Source organism: Peromyscus leucopus, chromosome 19 (genome assembly GCF_004664715.2).
Source record: "Peromyscus leucopus breed LL Stock chromosome 19, UCI_PerLeu_2.1, whole genome shotgun sequence".
In the NCBI taxonomy this organism is placed as follows: domain Eukaryota; kingdom Metazoa; phylum Chordata; class Mammalia; order Rodentia; family Cricetidae; genus Peromyscus; species Peromyscus leucopus.
Genome location: NC_051079.1, coordinates 19678935 through 19699695, shown reverse-complemented (window position 1 = coordinate 19699695; position 20761 = coordinate 19678935).

Genomic DNA, 20761 nt, shown 5'->3' with positions numbered 1-20761 from the left:
TGAGAACTTTGGTTTGCTGATTTTGAAAGAAAGAAAAGAAAAAAAAAAAAAAACTCAGGCAGCTGCCCTAGTTTCAAGCAGGACACGAGAGTATTTACTGAGCCCAGAGCCAGTCTGAGCTAATGGTTCTGAGTGTCTCTAATGGGCCTTGGGGGTCAGGCAGGGCAGATTGTGGCAAGAGCAGAGGGGTGTCCACATGAGAGCAGCGGCTGTCCTCAGGGGGGCTCACACAGCCTTCCTGTTCATCTATGGAGTATGTGTGCGGCTTCCAAAGCTCAAGAGCTTGGATCAATAGCTAAAAGTTTGGAGGCTTATGAAATCTTCCAAATTGGAGTGAGAACATCTCCCCGGGTATTCTGCAGTACTGGTAAATGGAAATGAAACATCTGAGTGAAGGCAAAGCATTCCCCAGACCTTCATCTTATTTCCACTCAGATGTAATCCAAAATTAACACTTGGTCCAGACACCCAGCCTATTAGCACAATGATTTTTCAGTTTCCTGGAGAAGGGCAGTGGCTGGGGGCCAGATAAGCAGTGAGGGGCTCCCCCACTTGGAATTCTACCCTGGTAACCCAACAAGAGAAGCGCATTACCGTTTAATTATAATGACAGAACAGATGTGATAACAAGGTTGTCTTCTCTGGCTGCGTTCCTGATGTCACCACAAGGGTTTCCAGTTGTTGCTCTTTCTCATTTTGTGCTTCCTCATTAATCTCGCTTCTCCAGCTGCTTCCTGCTCGCCTCCCTGACTGTCTGGCTTCCTTTGTGAGAAATGGTCACGGCATTTCAGAGTGGCTATGTGGGCTGTGTCTCAGTTTTGTTCCTGTAGGCCATCATGGCCCTCGTAGCGACCAGCGACTCCATCCTTACCAGATTAAAATGAAGGACAATCATACCTGCCACATCCACCAAGGGCTTTTCATTCTGTGACCGCTGTTTGCAGTCACACTTCCTCATCCACGGACTGGCTCCGAGTCCCCTCCTTCTTTTCTTGTCCACACTCTTCACCTCAATAGAATGATTTTAGTTTTCCATAGCTCAGGCTAGTTAGACTCTGCCTTAGGAGAAAAGTTATAGATTCCTTTATTTGTTCTACGGAGGCTAAATTCCACATCTACTCTTATGATCATCAGATGTGGGGTCAGGTTGATAGGGATAAAATTTGGTAGAGATAGTTTACATAATTGTGCTTGAGACTTTGAATCCATCTAGGCATATGAACCCATCTCCAGTCTCTAGCTGTCTAGTTCCTGGGAACAGCAGGCCCTGGAGTCCATTTGTAAATTCCAGACAAGAGTGGGTGGGAATGTAAGATCTGTGGAGAGGGCTTGTGTCTTACTCCTCTTTGTAGCCTCACTGATACAGAGGACATGGCAACCTCTTTTACAAAAACATTTTTATCTATTCTTTGGCAATTTCATGCAAGCATCCAGTGTGTCTTTGATCACACCCCTCTCAGCTCCGTGCGCCCCTCCCCGGACTCCCTCCCAGCAGTGATGCTCTCCTCTCCTTCTGTTTGTTTGTTGATGTTGTTATTCCACACTGTGCAGATTAGTGCTACCTGCTGTCCAGGCTTGCTCAGCCAATCCTGCAGGGAAGGTTTAGAACCCAGAGCTCAAAGAGATTGATCTACTTTTAGATGGTTATCAAGGCAGAAATCTCTTTTCAAAGTTTATTTCCCTTCCATTTTTTAAAGTCTTTTATGGCTGATTCCCACCCCCCCTTTTTTTTTCTCCCCAGACTCCCCGTACCCATTCGGAGTTCATGAGACACGAACTTCTTATGTAGCCCTGGTCTGGTTCTTGCTGTGTCCCTCAGGGTAGGCTTTAACTCAGAGCAACCCTTCTTACTCAGCTTTTGAGTACTGAAGTTATAGGTATGTGCTAACACCTGTCTCACTTTCAGCATACACCACCCTCCTAAATTATACTTCTCGGACCTCAAAGAAGAAGATGGTATCTACATAAAGTGGGTCTCCTGTGAGTTCTGAATGCTGAGAAGGTGATGAACCATCCAAGAATCAGTAACAGGCCTTTTGAGTGGTTCACTTACTTGCTGCCCATCAGATGACCATCCTTTTCAAAACCCATTGTATGTGGTACGATGTTCTGACTAGCCTGGATGCAAGGGGGATGGCAGAGCTGAGAGTTTTCCTTAGAGACCATATTGTTTCCCCTGTTTGTGGAGCAATGTCTTGTGCTGTGAGTATAGTTAAGGTCTGAATGGGGAGATCTCTCTCTTGCTTACAGGATGAAACCATGGAGAAGAGCTGGGAGTCTTCAGTGTTTATAGGTGAAATTTCTTCTTCAAGTCCTCTGATAACTCCTTAAGCAGCTTTTCCCAGCAGGCACACAATGGGATGCAATGCTGTCCGTCGGACTCCAGCTGACTTCTTGATTGATCACAACTGATCAATGCAGAAGACTCAGAGCAGAGGTCATTCCTTACAGCTGCACACTTAGGTGAAATGAAAGAAAACACGTTTATGCATAAAGTACAAGAAGTTACCGAGTTTTAGAAGTAATTACATCATTGTGAAGATGAAAATGAGAACAATTCAAGAAGTAAAATGGTTTTTACAGATTCACATTAACTCTTTAGTTAATATGATACCACCTAGGGATGGTTAGGCAGACATGTAATTAGTTTGTTGAGTGTAGGGCATCATCAGGTGTCACTGTATGCATGTGTGTGTGTACGTATGTGTAGGGGATATATGATTGTATGTAGAAGCCAGAGGTCAATCTCAGTTATCAATTTTATGAAACATTTACCTTGTCTTTTGAGTCAGGGTGTCTTATTGACCTGAAGCTTGTCAAGCAGGTCAGCTGAGTCTACTGGCCAGCCAAGTGAGCCCTAGGGATCTGCCTATCTCAGCTTCCCAAGTACATGCCACCATGCCTGATCTTTTACATGGAAATAAAAAGGGTTTGAACCTGAGTCCTCATGCTTTCCTGATTTTTCTTTTTCTCGGGCCCTGATGTTCTTGAATTTGATTTCAACATACACAGATATCAGTAATCACAGCTGTTGGGTCTGTGTGCTTACATGACTATTCCCAAGGAGGAATGTGGGCTAGGGAAGAAAAAGTAGGAACAAAGCCACTTAACCCATTCGAAGTTTATTTTTTCTCCAGTGGGATGACTGTTGGTAATTTGTGAGACAGTCTGTGGGATGATGGTTGGTAACTTATGAGACTGTCTGGGGGTTCTCCAGTTCTTGAGACCTCCGATGTAGTAAAATAGTCATGTCATGTCATTTTCCAGAGTTAAGTGACTGCCATCTATCAAGAAGTGTTATTTGTTTGATATACTTTTGCATAGGAGAGGGAAGTGTTGTATTTTCAAGCTAGTGAGGTGAAGAAGGAAATTGGGGAATCTAGTTATGCTGTGTGGGAGGCTTTGCAGTTGGTAATACACCAAGATCCTTTTTTTATTTAGCATGTTGGGGGAATAGGCCATCAGAACACCAATATCTCAACATGGATCTATCAGTGACCCATTCAAAGAATCCAAAATAGTTTTTTTTCTAATAATTGATTCAGCTACCTTTATGTGAAGATGCAAGTTATTCTGCTTTTCCTAATAACTAAAAATAAACTGTAATCTTGGTTATAGTTAATCTGGTTGGTGTCCATTTTCAGAGAGTCACTCCTTTATGATAAAATTTTCAGAAGAGAGATTTTTATAGTTGCACACTGGGTAGTGTGGTCTGGAGACTATATCCTGGAGTGAGCAATCTGAATTTTACCTCGTATGTCCCTGGAAGGGAATACCTATTGTGCTTCTTGTTAAATTTATGAAGTTATAATTTTTTAATGATGAGAAGGAAATCTGTATTAATCAAATTATGATGATAAATGTTGAATTATCCGTACTCCCAGACAAGTGTGAAGTCTGGGTAATTTGAGACAGTGTACACTGCTGGGACCCTGGTGCCTGCTTAAAGAGTGTGTGCTCATGTAAGGATTCCTGTCAGACACTGTGGTCATGATGCTCCTGGTGACACCCATACCGCTGGCTGGCAGGTGGGATTCTAATGAGGATCATGAGATTATCTGACTGAAAGCAAGGAGCTTCCCACTGGCAGAGCACAAATGGACAAGTGAGTCTGTATTGACCTGGGCTCCTGTAGCTGCTTATCGACGGCCTTGGTGTTATGCATCTGATGCCTGCCGTTTCATGCCAGGATATGGGATAGTTTTCTTTCATGAGAAGTACTTCTTCTGTGCCTAGAGCATATTTTGTCAATGTTGAAAGTTTGCTTAATGGACAATTCAGAGGGAAAAGAATTCAATTCTTTACACCTGCCATTCCCAGTGGAAATCATTTAGCCAATCCATTGCAGGGGACTCTTGCAACAGCAGCCCAGCACCACGGGGGAGTAGTTATGGGAGAAGCTCGTGATCAAATTCTTCTCGGGGATCCCTAGAAAAGGCACCCCTTGCAAGGGTCTGAGTACTAGTCAGTAACTTATGTGAAGTTCAGACGACTCTGCAATAATTCTTCCAAGTGTCTGACTCAATAGCGGTCTTCAAACAGTATATTTTATCTATGACAGTTGCAGCTTTCAATCCTAGATTGGATTTCTCCCTGTCCTCCCAGAAGATGTTTTAGTGATGTAGGCTTTAGCATATGATTGGTAAGACCTTGAAATAAATTCCCAGCCCACAGAAAGGCATGGTAGGGCTGGGTGGAAAAGGACACTAAAATTCACTACTAAATCTAATATCTGGCTAACACTGTTTTGAGAGAGGTAGCATTTCTTCTTCATTTTTTGCATCCTTTCTGTTTCTCTACTTTTTATCTTTTTATTGTCATTCCTCTGTGGAACGAATTAATCAGGTGTTCTGTCACTCTTGTGAAATTTGTCATGTCTAGTTGCTGTCAAAGAATTGATTTGCCCATCTGATGTAGTGCAAGGGGCCAGTCAATGCATGAATCTCCTGGGGTTTGATGTCCTCCTCAGCAATAACATGCTGTGGATATGGGCAAATGTTGTTCCTGCCGGGCCTTTACTGCAGAACTCCCAGTTTGCCCTTAATCCTCCTATCAGGTAAAGAGGAGACTGATAAATAAACTTTGAGAGTTTTAAATAAATGAGCAGACAGGGAGTTCAAAAACATATTTCAAACCATGGCCCATGACTAGAAAGAAGTACATAGAGAAGGAATGGACCTGAAATGTGAGGATAATGGAGGAGAAAAAGGAGAGGACAAGATACTTTGAGACAAAGGAGAATACACAGTTGTGGTCATGGGGTAAGAGAGGTACAGAGATACCTAAAAGCAAAGCCTTCCAGGGAGAACTTTAACCAACAGTGGAGCTCCTCTCGCCCTTGTCCGTGGGTCATGCACCATCAGACAAGTTCACCTTGGCTAACGATGCAGTCAGTGGCCTCTTTATGGCTTTGAGAAGGTGGAAGCTGCCAAGAAAATATGTCATTTTAAGATGTCTCATCAGAGGCCAACCAGAATTTCTCACGCTATAAAGGCATAGATGTGTCTCAGGAAGATTCCAGGAAATTTTGCATCCCTGAATGGGGAATCTTCTTCACATTTTTCATGTTCAAACTGACATAGATTTAGTCCTGACACAGTAAAATACAGAAGGCAAGTGTATGGCCTGATTTTTTTCTGATTTGGGAAAACTAAAACTAGACATATGACAAATGGGTAAGTATGTGGATATGAGAATATGTGTAAGTGTACAAGTATATATGGATATATGTGTAAACATGAATATATGTGTGTGATGGTGTGGGAATAGGTATGAAGGTGTGAGTGTATATGTATGAGTGTATATATGTGAATTTATGGATGTGAGTGAGGTGGATCTCTGTGTGAGAGCATGTGAGCATGCTCATGTATGCATATAAAATATTTTTTAAAATTTAAATAGCTTTAAAACTTAAAGGAGAGAAATTTATGATTGGGAGAGATCAGGAGCATCTTCAGGAAGGAGGCAGATTGTGGGACAATACGGACAGTTTGGCAAATGGAGGACATTCAGTGAGACTATTACTCCTGATGGAAAGGAGGACCAGATACAGGGCATTGCAAGCCATGCCATATACTGGTGACAGATAGTAAACCTAGATTACATAGAAATGGAGAAAGCAGTCTTTAAAGGGGATGAAAGGTCAGAACCTGAGCCCTCAGGATGCCACAAGCTGTGATTTCACACTGGGTCTGGCTGTGGTACTCCATTTTCTCTCTGAAAACCATTAAGTTTGCATCTTACAAACAGTTCTCAGCTCATGTCTGCTTTGGTTGTGGAAAAAAGGTCCATCTCTTGATGTATGGATTACCATTATATATTTAGCTGTATTGATTTTGAGACCTGCAGGTGATGGCCTCTCAGACTCAAAATTGTGAGTTTTTTTACATGCAGCCAATTCTGATCTATCAGTGAGCATAGTATTCAGCAGTAAGTAATGCAAAACTTGATTACAGATGCTGATTATGCAAACAGGGATGGATTCTTCTCACACAGCCTGTCCAGAGGTAAGCAGGGACAGTGATCGGTTCAGTGGTTTAATGATATTAGGGCTGAATTTTGTTGTTCTCTTAATTTACTCCTTATTGTCTCAAGATGGCTATAGCCATTATATTGATAATCAGGTTAGGAGGAGAAGAGAAGGGAGGAGCCAGCTCTTCCCTACCAAAGGCGAAGCTGGTTAAGGTGCTTCTTGGCTTTCTCTCTCCATCCTGTGGAACATGACAAGGAGAATAGGAATGGGAATGGTGTTTCCTTGTCACAAGTTGTTGCCATGATCACCTGAGTATCTCTGTAGTGATGTTCTGTTGAAACTTTATATACCCCTGTTTAGGTGTCTGTACAAAAAGTTCATGGTAGGTGCCCGGCACCCAGAGATTAGTATTGTATAGCAACTACCTTTTTCTACTTTCTTCGATGATTTATTATTTCAGATAAATTTATAAATAAATAACCACCTTTGCTTTGAGCATCTATTTTCCAGTTAAAAATCACAATGCCAAGTAGTAGAGCCTTTCCAAGAAGCTGCTTCTCTACATCCTCATCTGCCTAACTGGCTTCCTGTCAGCATCGATTTTCTTCTTGATACATGGTGTGTTCATAGTCATCTCTAGTTCTCAAGGTATTTCAAGGTTGTTTGTGCTGTTATATTTTAGCAAATAAGGAAACCAAGGGTATTAGCTTTTTCTTATCCCTGTGACAAAATACATGATCGAATGATTTAAGAAGGACAGATTCATTTTGGCCTGTGGTCTCAGAGGGTATGGTTCATGATGTTTGACTCAAGCTCCATGTCCTTGAGTAGAACGTCATGGCGGCAGAGGGAGTATGTATGGAGAATAACCTTCCCCATCATAGTGGACAGTAGAGAAGTGAGCCATGAAGTGGCTAATATATCCTATGGAACTACATGGGATCCACCTCCTCTAAGTGTGCCTATCACCTCTAGAACTTCTTGTGATTATGTCAACACTGGAGAACGATTATTCAAGCCATGAAGCCATGGGTAACACTGCAGATTCAAACTGTGACACTAAAGTTCTCAAGGATACTTGGCTTAAATGTAGCAGAGTCAATTCAAAACTTCATCTGTACCTGTGAAAAGCTCCTTTGTATAATATTGTGCCCACAGCCCTGTGTTATTTAAAGGAGTTCGTACATATGTACTTCCCCATCCAATCTGTGTAATAACCATGGTGAGGTCAGTGTAATTCTTACTGTAATTCAACTTGAGCAATGGTTACCGGGTATGAGAATATAATGGGCCAACTACAAGGATTGCATAAGGTGAAGCTGCCTACTTTAGTCTTGCTTCAATCGGTAGAAATAGGAGGACAGTTAGGCTTGTGAGAAGCCTAGGCTCTCCCTTGCCACTGTTCTCTCAGCTGCTTCATTTTGGGTGGACTTTCTGTTCCTGATGAAACCCTGTATGTCAGTCTTTGATGTGGGTTTGTGGGAAGGAGACTGGCCAGCAAAGATTTCCCCAGGGAACTTCCAAGAGGTATCTGGAATGTTGGCTCTCAATACTGGAATCATCTTGGAAAGTTGAAGCATACGAAAGCCTGTACCAGTCTACAGTGACTCAAATTTAATTGGTGCAGAATGGGGCCCAGGATTATTTCTTTTTCAAGTCTGTGCTTTTTGTTTTGTTTTTTAGCTCCCTCAGTGATTTTAATGTTCAGCTTGAATAGAAAACCATTGGCCTAGATGATTAATAGAGGTGCTAATGGAGGGAAAGAAGGAAAGCCCCGAGTGAGTGGTCCTCAAAACTTTTGGTCTATAGAGCATTTTATGAGGGTGTAGAAGGAAATAGGTCTCTTTAGAATTAGCAGAGATAATTGCATTGCTTTTGATGAGACACCAATGAGCATAAGAATATGCAAATGACTAAGAGAGAGAAGTTATATGAAGAGAATTACTTCACTGTATGTTTCTATGATGCTTTTATAATTTTGAAGGTACCATCATCTGAATTTACCAGTGAAAAACATCGAGTCTCTTCGGAAATAAATACTTTAAGACACCATCATTTTAGTTTGTGGAAAAACCTGAACTGGCACTTTGGCCTATGAACACATGGTCTAGATTCTTTCCATGTGATCCGGGAAGTCCCAGAGGAGTCTCATGGCCCAGCTGTCATGGCTGGGACTGCCCCAGATAAGCACTTCTCTGACTGCATGGATTTACAATCTGGAGGGAGAAATGATGAATTCTTAGTTTAGGTGTCTCTACCTGATACCATTTTCTTATAACAGTAGAAGGAGCCTGCTGTGCATTTGAACCCAAGCCCTGTCAAGGTGATGACTGGCGTGGGTGTTTTGATTCCCTGGGACTAAGGCAATTCTTTCACATGCAATGGTGGAAATCTCTTTGTTTTCCAAAGCACATTTCCTACTCCCTTTTATTTCCCTACTGTTTTTAAGTTTGATCCATCCAAAATCCATATATTGTTTTGCAGATGTAAGTAGCTTTTCCCAGGTTAAATTATTTAATGTCATTGTTTTATTGAAGACTTCATATTAGATGCTGGCACTTATTGGCAGAGAGAAATACGTTTTTCCTTTGGTATAAAACACATTTTTTATTAGAGTAAAGAACAACTAAATTGAGTTTCTGTCTTTTAAATCCTGGCTCTGCCAAATGAACACATCCAGTATTTGCACTGACAACTCCTTTGCATCAAAATCAAGCCTCGCAGATTCCACGTGGTTCCTTCCTCTCGATCCCATTTTCCCCTCTTCTTCGTCCTGCTCTTGTCTTCTTCCTTCATTCATCCTCTCTCCTCCTCACTCTGCTCTTCCCATTTTCTCCTTTCCTCCTTCCTCTCCCTCTATCACTGCAGCTATCCTCCTTTCTCTCTACCCTGTTGTGCCCTACTTTACCTTTACGTGCTCATTTTGGATCTTACCATCTCATTTTCCTGGGTTTGGAGTTGTTAATTCCAAATGCCACTTTACCTGGGAGTGAATAAACCAGAAGATGGGAAAAAGAAGAGGGAAAACACTGAGCCTTGACTTCAGCTGTCTTCTTTCAGTTCTCAGGTTCTTTCACTGAGAATTTTACAGATACAACCAAAGCCTGTGAAGTCTGCTGCTGTACTGTCTGGGCAAGGAAGCAACAGAGGCTGGGGAAGGAAGACCAGCAGCTGGATGTTCTTCCTGCTCAGGGTTCTGGCTCTGAAGCATAGAACTGCAGTGAAATACCCATTGGCCATCGTTTGCGGGGACCTGATCTTTCTGGAGGGATTCCATGCACTTTTATTTTTCCTAACAATTCCAAGCCATGATCTTGCAGTCATCCCAAATGACTTCTCCATACAGCCTCAAGTTCATTGTATAGATGAGGGCAGTGGCCTAAGCTTTACTAGGAGAGATCCTTAGCTTTCTGAGGCAACATAAGTGCTGTGTATGAGAAGCAGGGAGGAAAAGGATTATTAGGCTAGAATGGCAACATTTCAGTTATTAAGTTCAAAGGAGCAAACCTAAAGACCTTTTGGTGCAGTGAAGAAAAGGACGAAGAAGAATTTTCTCTACTCAATTTCAATGCTCTATTTTTTTTCTAAGTGCAACCTTATAAAGAAAAGAAAATTGAAGAGTAAAGAAGGAAGGGGAGGAAGGAGACAAAAGTAGAATGGGCTGCTAGGGGAAAGAAACAGTGTCAGTGTTGGTGAAAGGAGGCACTAGGGGTAGCAGTGTGAACATGGTCAGTATATATACAGTCCAGAAAATGGCACAAGAAAACCTGTTTTCTGCAAATGGATAAATGCTAATGAACTCTCCAACTTTTTTTTTTTAATTATGGAGTTTACAAGAAGGTATAGGAAAGGAGTTGGAAAGGATATCTTATAAGGTGGGGTTGTATATGGCCTGTGCAAAATTGTCCAACAGGGAACATTCCAATGGCATCACCATAGCCTCCAGCTTTCTGAAGTGGGTTCTAAGGGTGGGGCTCTTTATGTAGGCTAAAAGGCTCCATGACCTCCATCCACTAGATTTCCACCTTGAAACCAGTAACTTACTTCACAAGCAGGATGCCTAGCATCTCTTGCTTTGTAAGAGTAGGGTTCATGGCCAGGTATCAGGGTTCCTGACCCTTGGGTCAGTTTCAGTGTATTTATAAAGTTGTAATGCAAAAATTGCTCCTAAAATTATTATTTCAAAAGCGGTCGAGGAGACTACCTCCGGAATCCATTGTAGATGAGGAGGTAGTAGTCTTGGGGTAACCAGGCGTTATCTATGCCAAATTAAGCCAACTGCTTTCTAGGCACTCTACTCTAAGGAAATCCCTTGACTGCTGTGCTTCTAGCTTTCATTCTCAATGGTATACCCTCCTCTTCTTCAGAACAGAACTTGCTCTCTGTGAGTGTGCTATTGGACTTCATTATTTAATTCTAACAAAGGTCCCAGAGACTGAGAGCATATGGGTAAAGTGGAGACTTGTTGCCTTGGAACTGACGTGCAAGGCAAACAGAATAGAATCTTGACCAAAATTAAAAAATAGATGATGTCAGAGAAGGTTGTGAAGTTCTTGTTTAGGGATCCTCATCTGTCTAGGCAGAGAATGTAGGGGAGATCAAAAGCTACATAACACGCTGCAAGCTATATAATATACTACACAGTCCTCTAGTAGATGTAGATAATCATAACTGGATTAATTTTTCACCAATCAGGAAAATACTTTCTTAACCAATGTTATCCATGCTCCTGGACATATAGTAACCGTTGACTCTAGAAATATACCTATCTCCTCCCATCAAACCCCACTGATATTAAAGATAGGAAGTCTGCTGTTCCTTGCTTCCATCATCAAACTTGTGAATATGCACAGAGGCTACTCTGGAGATAAGCAAGCACATAGGACACCAAGGAGAGGAGATGAATGAAGAGCTTTCTATGTGCAATCAGGCTAGTACAATGAACTGTGGTTAGACTTATATCTCAAAAATAATCTCATTTGAAGCATTGATTGAGACTCTGGAATAAGGTAAGCTGTAACTGCTAGTCAGGGCTTCTCTGTAGATGGAAGAATAAGGAAGGGATATCTGTAACTACTAGCTAGGCCTGCTCCATGGGCACTAGGTTGCTTATTTGTAATATTGACTTGTATGGAGCTACAATCCTGGAGGGAAATAACATTGACTTTGACTGTTCTGCCCAGCTATCACTAGGTCCAACAGAAAATGAAATTCGTGGGGGGAAAGTAACATCGAAAATAGGATGAACCACTGCGCAAATAAAGATATTTTATAAATTTACAAAGCCCTTTTTGTTCTGGGACCATTTTCTAGGCACACTCTATTTGTGTCCTACCTTTTGCTTTTAGCAGTGTTTTCTTTGTCCAAGACTGCATTAGTGAGTTTGAAGAGTGACAGATAGATAGCAGAGCTTTTAAAATTCATCTATAAATAGGCTAATTAACAGAAAATTAATTCAATAACATTTACTGTGAACCTTTCTCTATAAGAGCCTTGAAGGTTTCAAAGATGCTAGGATCCTTGGGATTTCCAAAGATGAATCAAACTTTTAGAGCAGATCTTTTCCTTAGAGAAATTACAGACAGAGAAAATAGGAAATATAGAGATGGTTCTGTAAAACATGTGAATCCACGAGAGACATATGTCGAAAACCCTAGGGAGGCTCCAGGAAGACAGCAATTTCTTCAAGGTACGGATCTTGGGGGAAAAAAAGGGAAGGGTGCGTGAGAGAAGTAACACTTGCTCAGGGAAGCCACAAAGTGAAAAGAAAAGAGGAAAATAAACTAGGCAGAAAACTGATTGAATTGTGGGACAGAAATAGATTCAGTATACTGCATGAGGACAGTAGTAGGGCATTACACTCCACCATTTTGTACTACTATTACGTAAATATTTATAGGAAGCTAGCTCTGTAGAGAAAACTTATTTATATCAAGAGTTTACAAGTTAAAAAAGTTTCCATGGCATGCTAAAGCCTGCACACACACACACACACACACACACACACACACACACACACACCACTAATGCACACTTAAATTCATCACAGGGTCATCTTCAGCAACTTTCAGGAAAGTTGGTGGGAGTAATTTGATCCCATCCTGGAAAGGAAACCTAGAGAGAGATTCTGGGTAAGGCCAGATCCAGTCCTTGATAATACAGCCCCTTGAAAATGAAATCAGGGGCCCCACAATAACTCTAGGGCATCCAAAGGCAGCAGCAACCACATATGATTCAGGTCCCTCCCGACAGATGCACCTCTTAAGGTTCCATGCTTTTTGTTACCCTCTTGCAGACCAAAATTTCAATATTTGACCCCTTGGGGATATAGTCAACTATATTTGTGCTGGGGTTCGTGTCTTTCTCACAATGCAAACTGGGTATTACATATAACCCAAATGGTCCTAAACCTGTTTCCATATCATTCAAAATTCCAAGTGAAAATTCTCTTCTCATCTCATCTCAGAGAAAATTTTCCAGTAATAAACTGATGTACAATAAAACAATGTACAAGGTTTCCAAGATACAACAGTATTCTGGGTCAAGAACAAACATTTCCACTCTAAATGGGAGAGTAAGGAAAGAGAAAGGAATAATCAACACAAAGAAAAACTGAGACCCAGACCTTGTGATTTGTACACATTGTAGTGAAGGATGGGCCTCCTAGTCCTTAGGGTGCTTAGTTCATGTGGCTGGTCAGGTTCTTTCCACACATGGCTGTCCTCTAAGCTTTGTGCTGGAATTGGTAGCTCTTCCAGTGGGTGTAGCACATTGCTGCCCATCTTCTTTACAATGACTTCAACTTTACAAATCCACCACTTAGTTTTGCTCATTGCAAGGGCTAAGATTGTGAAGATCTGTGGCAAACTGCTGCTTGACTTTCACAGCTCTCCTTTACATTCTCTTTGGAAGCTTCCTGGAACCATAATTCACACTTTATGTTTTCAAAATAAGCTCTGTGTGAACACTACTACTATGAGCTGTGTTAGGTGTGCTTGAACCATGGCTGTAAAGATCTAAAGCACTTGCTGGAAAGCCAGAGACACATGGTGGCCTAAATTTCGGCAGCAACTCTGTTCAGAGTGCCTAAGGGCTATAAAACTCTTCTGTAAGTTCTTTGGGATTATTATAAGAAGGGCACCATTAAATTTTCTTAGATTCCCCTGTGTCCTCTTCCAGTTGTCTTCTCCACGCATTCCTGGCTCATTTTATTGGAACTTGTTCTCCAACAGGCAGTTTACTGATGCACCCATGTATACTCACTTCTTACCTGGACTGGCAGTATATATTTCCCAAATCCACACCCTTCCTTTTGTGCATGAGTCTCACCATAAGCTTGACTAAAAAGGAAATAACAATCATGCCACATTATCAGTTCTTTCTTTTAGAATTCTCCCATTGTCTATCATCACTGAATTTGACCTTGTGCAACATCTTAGTGTAATAGATAGAATGCAGCTAAGTTCTCTGTGGTTTAACAAAGATGGCCTTTTATACAATATCCAACTTGATCTTCATTGCCACTTGAGACCTCATAAGAATGGCCTTTATTGTCATTGCCATTTCTCCAATCTTTACAATATTTTTGCTCTTCTCTAATCTAGCTATCTTCTCATATATCACCAGAATTGCCTATAACATTTTGCTTATCACATTCTAATTATTTTAAGTCTGTTCTTTAAACTCTTTCAAAGATGCTGTAACAATTTCAAGTAGAGTGAGAGTAGTGATGGCCTTGATCTGGATATTAGTGTTCTGTATTGGTCCATTCCTTATTACTGTAAGATTATCTAAGGTAATCCAACTTTATAAAGAAAACAGGTTTGTGGAGTGTACAATGCTAGAGGTATAAGTTCTGATTCATCTGGTGATGACCTCCTTATAGGCAGAATCTAGACACAGTGCATGGCAAGAGCAAAGAATACATGTATGAACACTACTATGCTGCATTCTCCATTCTTATAGACACAATGGGTTCAACTTTGGGAATGCCACCCTGATGCCCTTATCTAATAAAGGTCCTGTAAATATAGAGCTGAATTAGGTTTTACCTTCTCAGTGCCTCACAGTGGATATTTGTTTTCAACATGTTAAATTTTGGGAGATACTGGAGCCACATCCGAGCCATAGTATAAATTACTTTTAGAAAGGTCAGTGTGGACCAGAACATGTAATAACCCTAGAGGCTCATACTTTATGGTACAACAGCCAATCAGAAGAATTTAAGAATAATTAAATATCAAGTTGTTTTTCTGTAATGTCTCTCAAATAATATATTTATGGGGTGTATTCTCCTTGCTGCAATATACTGTGCAAAATGATGATAATAGAAAAGGGATATATTGGAGAATCTCTGATCTAGAAAAGATCTTACATTTTAAGGAAATAAATTCAGATTGCATATATATATATATATATATATATATGTAAAATATATGTTCATTATACATAAATACTCACATTGAACTCTGGTAGAACACTTTTGGTTTCCAATAAGTGAAAATTAGGACTGTTCATGTTGAAATTAGTTGTTGATACTGTTCTGTCTATGATATTAGCCGGCTCTAAGTTTTTACTAGTAGAAAAAGAATTATATAGTAGAATAGATTGCTTCAAACCACCACCTTGAGTGGATTTCATGCACGAATTTAAAGTTTCCAAAGTTCCTTCCCTCACTCACTGTGTAGTTCATCCATCTAAATAGATATTCTTTCTTTGTCTCAATGATTAATTGTTCCCTGTAGTGACCTCAACTTGATATTTAATTATTCTTAAATTCTTTATTACAATAGATTATGTGTCTCCAGGATTATGGGCATTGGCCAAGGATGTTTGTTGACCAATCACTTCTCCAATCAGTGTAAAGGTTGCCAGACAAGTATATCTACCTCTTCATTCTGGCTTAAAAACACAGCAGCTGCACCAGGATGAAGAGATGACGTCATCTAAGAAGCTGTTAATATCTCAGGCGACAGCTGGAATCTGGATGCTTTCAAAAGTCTCAGCTGTTAATTTTATTCAGTTCCTTATCAGTTAGGCAGACCCATGTGTGCATGAATACACAAGTCCAATACTGACAATATAGATATTATAAACTTAATTGTTTGCTTGTTTTATGTTTTGCTTCCTTTAGTTTAGGAAATAACCACAAATAAATTACTTTTCTTTGTTGAAGAAACCTTGAAAATGATTTTCTTCTTTGCAACCATGACTATCACTATTAGAATATGAGGTGTCCCCAGAAATGCTCACATGCAGAAGGCTTAGTACTCCATGCAGTGTTCAGAAGTTGGGCTTTGGGGAGGTGAGATGGTTATTAGAGCTCTAACATAATCAATAAATTCATCTTTTGTTGGATTCATAGTCTGATGGCATTTTTTAGAAGTGGTAGAAATTAGAGTGCTGAACTTGGTTGGAGAAAGTAGGTCAGCTGGAGTGTGTCTCTGAAAGAAATATCTCACTCTCTTACTGCCTGATTCCTGGTCACAAAGAGGTGAGCCTCATCACATCAAGCATGGACTCGAGCCACAAAAGCTATGTGCCCAAATAAATCTTTCCTCCTTTTAACTCTTTCTCTTTGGAACTTGTCAGAGCAAGGAAATGTCTGACTAATAACAACCATCACCACCGCCACCACCACTATTAAAACTTCATGGAGTTCTACCCATAAGTGGTGTTCTGTGTCTGGACACTCCATTCTTTATAAAAGAGATGCATTTAGAATCCTCTGTGGACAAGAGATAGCATCTCCATCCCAACACTCTTCTGGCAGGCAGTGGCAGCCAGCTGTGCTCCTGGCTAGCTCTCTGTGAAGAATGACTAACTGGGATGCAGAGCTTAGCCTGAGGCCAAAGCCTGTAACACCTGTAAAGTTGGGACCTACACTTTATATGGGTTAGATCTTGTTCTCTCTGTACAGAAATCCACTGGTTAATTGCCTACAGGCAAATAAGGATTTGAGAGTACATGCATTAGGTGCTGATGAAGCTGCTGGAGTTTTTCTCAGAATCTTTTGGATCCTCTCTTCCTGTTTTCTTCCTTGTATTAAATCTTTCTCCCAGACATGTCTGAAGCCATTCTTAAAACTGGCATGTATGCAAACCATACATCTATCTGCAAGTTGTTACTCTGCACATGAAAGTGTGGCTAAGGCAGTAATAAGAATTTAAATAAGATATTTGAAAATTAGATTCCTTCTCTCATCCTAAGTACTTGTACCGGTATTTGAGTTTTCTGGGTCAGTGGCCAGTGCACTCGATGTTGTTGAGAGTGGAAAGGTCCGTGAAAATATTCTGGGCTAACAGATGTTTTGCACCTCTCTATCTCCCCAGCTGCACCATATCTCACAGCCTGAAAGTGATTTCCCTTTATGATATCTCATAGCACATTGCAAACCGAAATGGAGTCCTGTTTCCTAAATACATTTAAATATTAGCCAAATATAAAGGTGTGAACACAGCCAGCGATCCATGAATATACAAATACATTTCAAAACATTCTATACTTTGAGAATCAGAAAATGGTATTTCTGGGACCAGTGAAAATGGATACAAACCCTGAGTGGAAGTATGCCTGCCTGTGTATCTACGTATCACTATTATATCTACCACCATAGCACCTGGGCCTTTTGTTGAGAAACATTTCTCTGTCTTAATGATGATAAACTCAGGAATATGCAGGAGCAAGAGAGCTAATTTATAAATAACGTGAATCTCATCCGTAACGGCCAGTATCAGGAGGCCATTATGTAGATGTGTCCAGATCGTTAAGTGGTAAGGCTGGCAATATTACAAATTCCTTTTCACTGTGAAGAGGGGCTGGGAGAGGCTGGGGAAAGGGAAAAGGGATAATAGGCAGGCACCCTTTTTTATGTTTTAGAGACTGAAAATATAACTGGAACATCTTGATTTCAAATTTCACATTTCTGGCTCCTGTAAAGCACTGGTGCCCTTTGTAACCAAGGTCTGGACTCTCAGACTTGCTGATCTTGCGTATGTCTTCTTTGTTAAGTCCATTTCTGGAAGTGAAAGGGCTACCAAGAGATCCAATGAGAAGCACATTACTGCCTTTGCTTTATTTTTATTGTGAGCTACATAAAAAAGTTTCCATTTTCATAGTTTCCAACATTCCAACTAAATCCATACTGATTCATGTTAGGAGACTATGCTGAAATTAGTCATCACAAGAAACTGGGCTAAGGTTGAGCTCAATTTCAACTATTTCAAGGAACAATTTGCCTACTACTACTCTTGTAGCTAAATACTACCTAGACTGGTTGTATTTCTAGAACATTTTAGCTGCCTAGTATGTTTTTTTCTAATTAAGTTATGGACTCTTTTTGTAATGTGGTTGTGGTGGTTTGAATGAGAAATGTCCTTCATAGACTCCTGTATTTATACACCCAGTCTCCAGGCAGACCTGCTGATTGGGATGGTGATGGAACCTTTTGGAAGTTCCTTCTTGCTGGGGGCTTTAGAGTCTTGTCCCACTTCCTTTTCATTCTCTCTGATTCTTGAGTGTACTTGAAGATGTGATCATCTAGCTTCTGGCTCCTGCTGCCATAGCACTACGATGAACTCAGTGCCCCTGGAATGTAAATCCAAAATAAACTCTCTTTCCCTAACCTCCTTTTGTTTAAAAAAAAAATCACATAAGCTTTTTTATTGCTTATGTTATTTTATCACAACAACAAGTACGTAACTAATATAGCAACTCAGAGCAGATTTCCACATTTCACAGTCTTACTCATCTCATTAAAAACTCCAAAGCTTGGTAATTATCAGAGGTGATGTGGTCGCCCTGTTTAATTTCCCTACATTTTATAATAGCAATTTCTAATGATGGAGTAAAGTATTGCATTTCCTCACATGACCACCCTTCTCCAAAAATAATATAAAATATATTTGATGTGAGGATCCAGTAGTGATCCAGGTGATGACGACTGTGAAGATGTGTCTCATTTCTTCTTCCTTTTTTTTTTCTACACACAATGAAAGTTAAAGGGAGGTGACTATTATTTCCTGTTTTATATATCACACTAAGGATGGGGAATAGGAAAATGAAAGGATAAATGAATCGTATGCTTAATGCAGCAGATTACTTTACCTGACCCAGAAGGGAAAATCTTTATGCCTAGGAAAAACAGCATCGTGGAAATAAACAACTGAAAGGGATTCCACATACCCAAAAGAATGACAGGCAGGGACGAAAGTGACAGAATGGGCCTTGGCACAAAGCTTGGCTGTATTTTGGTCTGTCCAGTACCTTCTTTTTATTCTTCTGCCACTTTTCTGCCCAAGAAGTGGGCTGGAATTCCTCGTGAAGTCATTCACTCATTTGCACCAGCAGTACTCTGCAGAGTCTATCTGTTGTTCAGCAGGAGTGCCAACATAATTATCTGGAATGCTTGCCTAGTTCGTTGTTGTTTCTCTGTTCTTCTCCCACCCTTTCTTGAAGATCTGTCCTTTGCAGGGCACTTTCTGGGTCCACACCCGTCCTCAGTCTCCTGCTTTAGCTTTTCAATCAGCCATCGAGGCTAAGACCCACGTGGCACCTTCTGCTTATTCTCTCTCTCTCTCTCCTTTTTTTTTTTTTTTTTTTTTTTTTTGGCTGCTCAACAAAATCACCCATGCAAAGATCTTTTTTATTTCTTATTTGTATTTTTTAGTGTTGAATCACTGGCTTTTTACTTGGCTAGGGAACTCTGCAGATCCAGGGTGGTTGTACCCAGAAATAATATGGATGACCCCATCTGCAGGTTGTGGTGCCCTGTGGGTGATTTAGGGTCCCTGCACTGGTTCTGAGCTGTTGATTTAATATTTTGTGTTGCCTACTTTTGCTTCATTTTGAGTAAGCTTTCCTTTGGAACTCAAATATGATCCTTGTAGTTTCAGAGGAGTTTGCATTGTCAGTCACAGGGTGGGTCAATTCTCATTCAGAGGCTGGTACAAGGAATAGGTCTGACCCCACATCTGTCTCTCCTGGCTTCTTATTGAATACCTCTCAGCAGGACAGACATGCAAAGGCACTCTTTTCCCTCAGCTCCCAAAGGATACACACACACACACACACACACACACACACACACACACACACACACACACATTCACCACATACACATCAGGAGGACATTATTTTACAGAAAGAACAGCCTGCAGGCAGTTTTCAACATTTTTGAGAATCCAGAATTTATATGCATGACAATAACTCCCTATGAAAATAAGTCTGGGATGATCTGATGATGTAATCCACATTTAACCATGGCTATTTGGGGATTTAGTTCAGGCAAAGGCAGAGCTCTAGACTCCTACTGACCAGACCCAAAGGAGGCAGCTAGCAACAGCAAGGGCCACTGATCTGCAAGTTCCTCTTCCCCTATTTACCTAAGAGGATACGGGAAGATCATAACCGGAAATACATAGCTGTGGGAGCACCGTTCAAGACAGCCACCTTTGTGCCTCAGGCAGGCGTCCATCCTCAGTCTCTTCCTTTGCCAGGCCAGTCAGATACAGGTCGCTTCTGGGTCAGAAAGACAGCCCTGATTTTTCTCTCACACAGTCCTTGCTCTGCAGATAGCTGAACAAGATGGCGATGACTCTCTCTGCCCTCCTTCAGGAGCTCCATCCCCTCTCGCTTCTCATGGCTGGCATGAGAGGGTGCCTTAGGCTGGGCTCAGGCAGGGGAGCAGGACAGGGCGCCCAGCCCATCCACTCCAAAGGCGCCTCTGTGGCCTTGCTTCTAGGTCTGATTGGCTAATTTGGCCTAGCTCCGGCAAGCTTCCTTCCTGCTCTCCTCTGCATGGAGGCAAGGCCTACTTTCATGTACGCGTTCAGACACGCAGAAGCGAATGCCAAAATGAATTAGCCGGAATAGCTCTATTAATTTATGCTTCGACAGTAATGACCTTAAGACACAGAAGAGTTATATATTAATTTGTTTTTTAGTGTATAGCACTGCTCCGTTAACACATTTAAGAGACCATGCTTCCCTGTCTCCAGCTGAGAGGGTAAATGAGGCCCATGGAGCTGGGACCCGAGTTCTGCAGCACCCCGCTAGGTGGCAGGGTGACCTCAGGGATGCGAGGGCCGGCTGCAAAAACACTGCTTTACAGTCTCTGACAAACTCAAAAATCGACCATGTTTCTCCTGTTGTTTATTTGAAAATTATACTTAAGCGTATTTATTTACACGGACACATACATAGCGTGTGTATTTACAAACAAATGTGTCAACACTGTCCGAGGTAAGAGAGCTTGAGAGAGAGGCAAGGCTCACCCCAGCCTGAGGGACT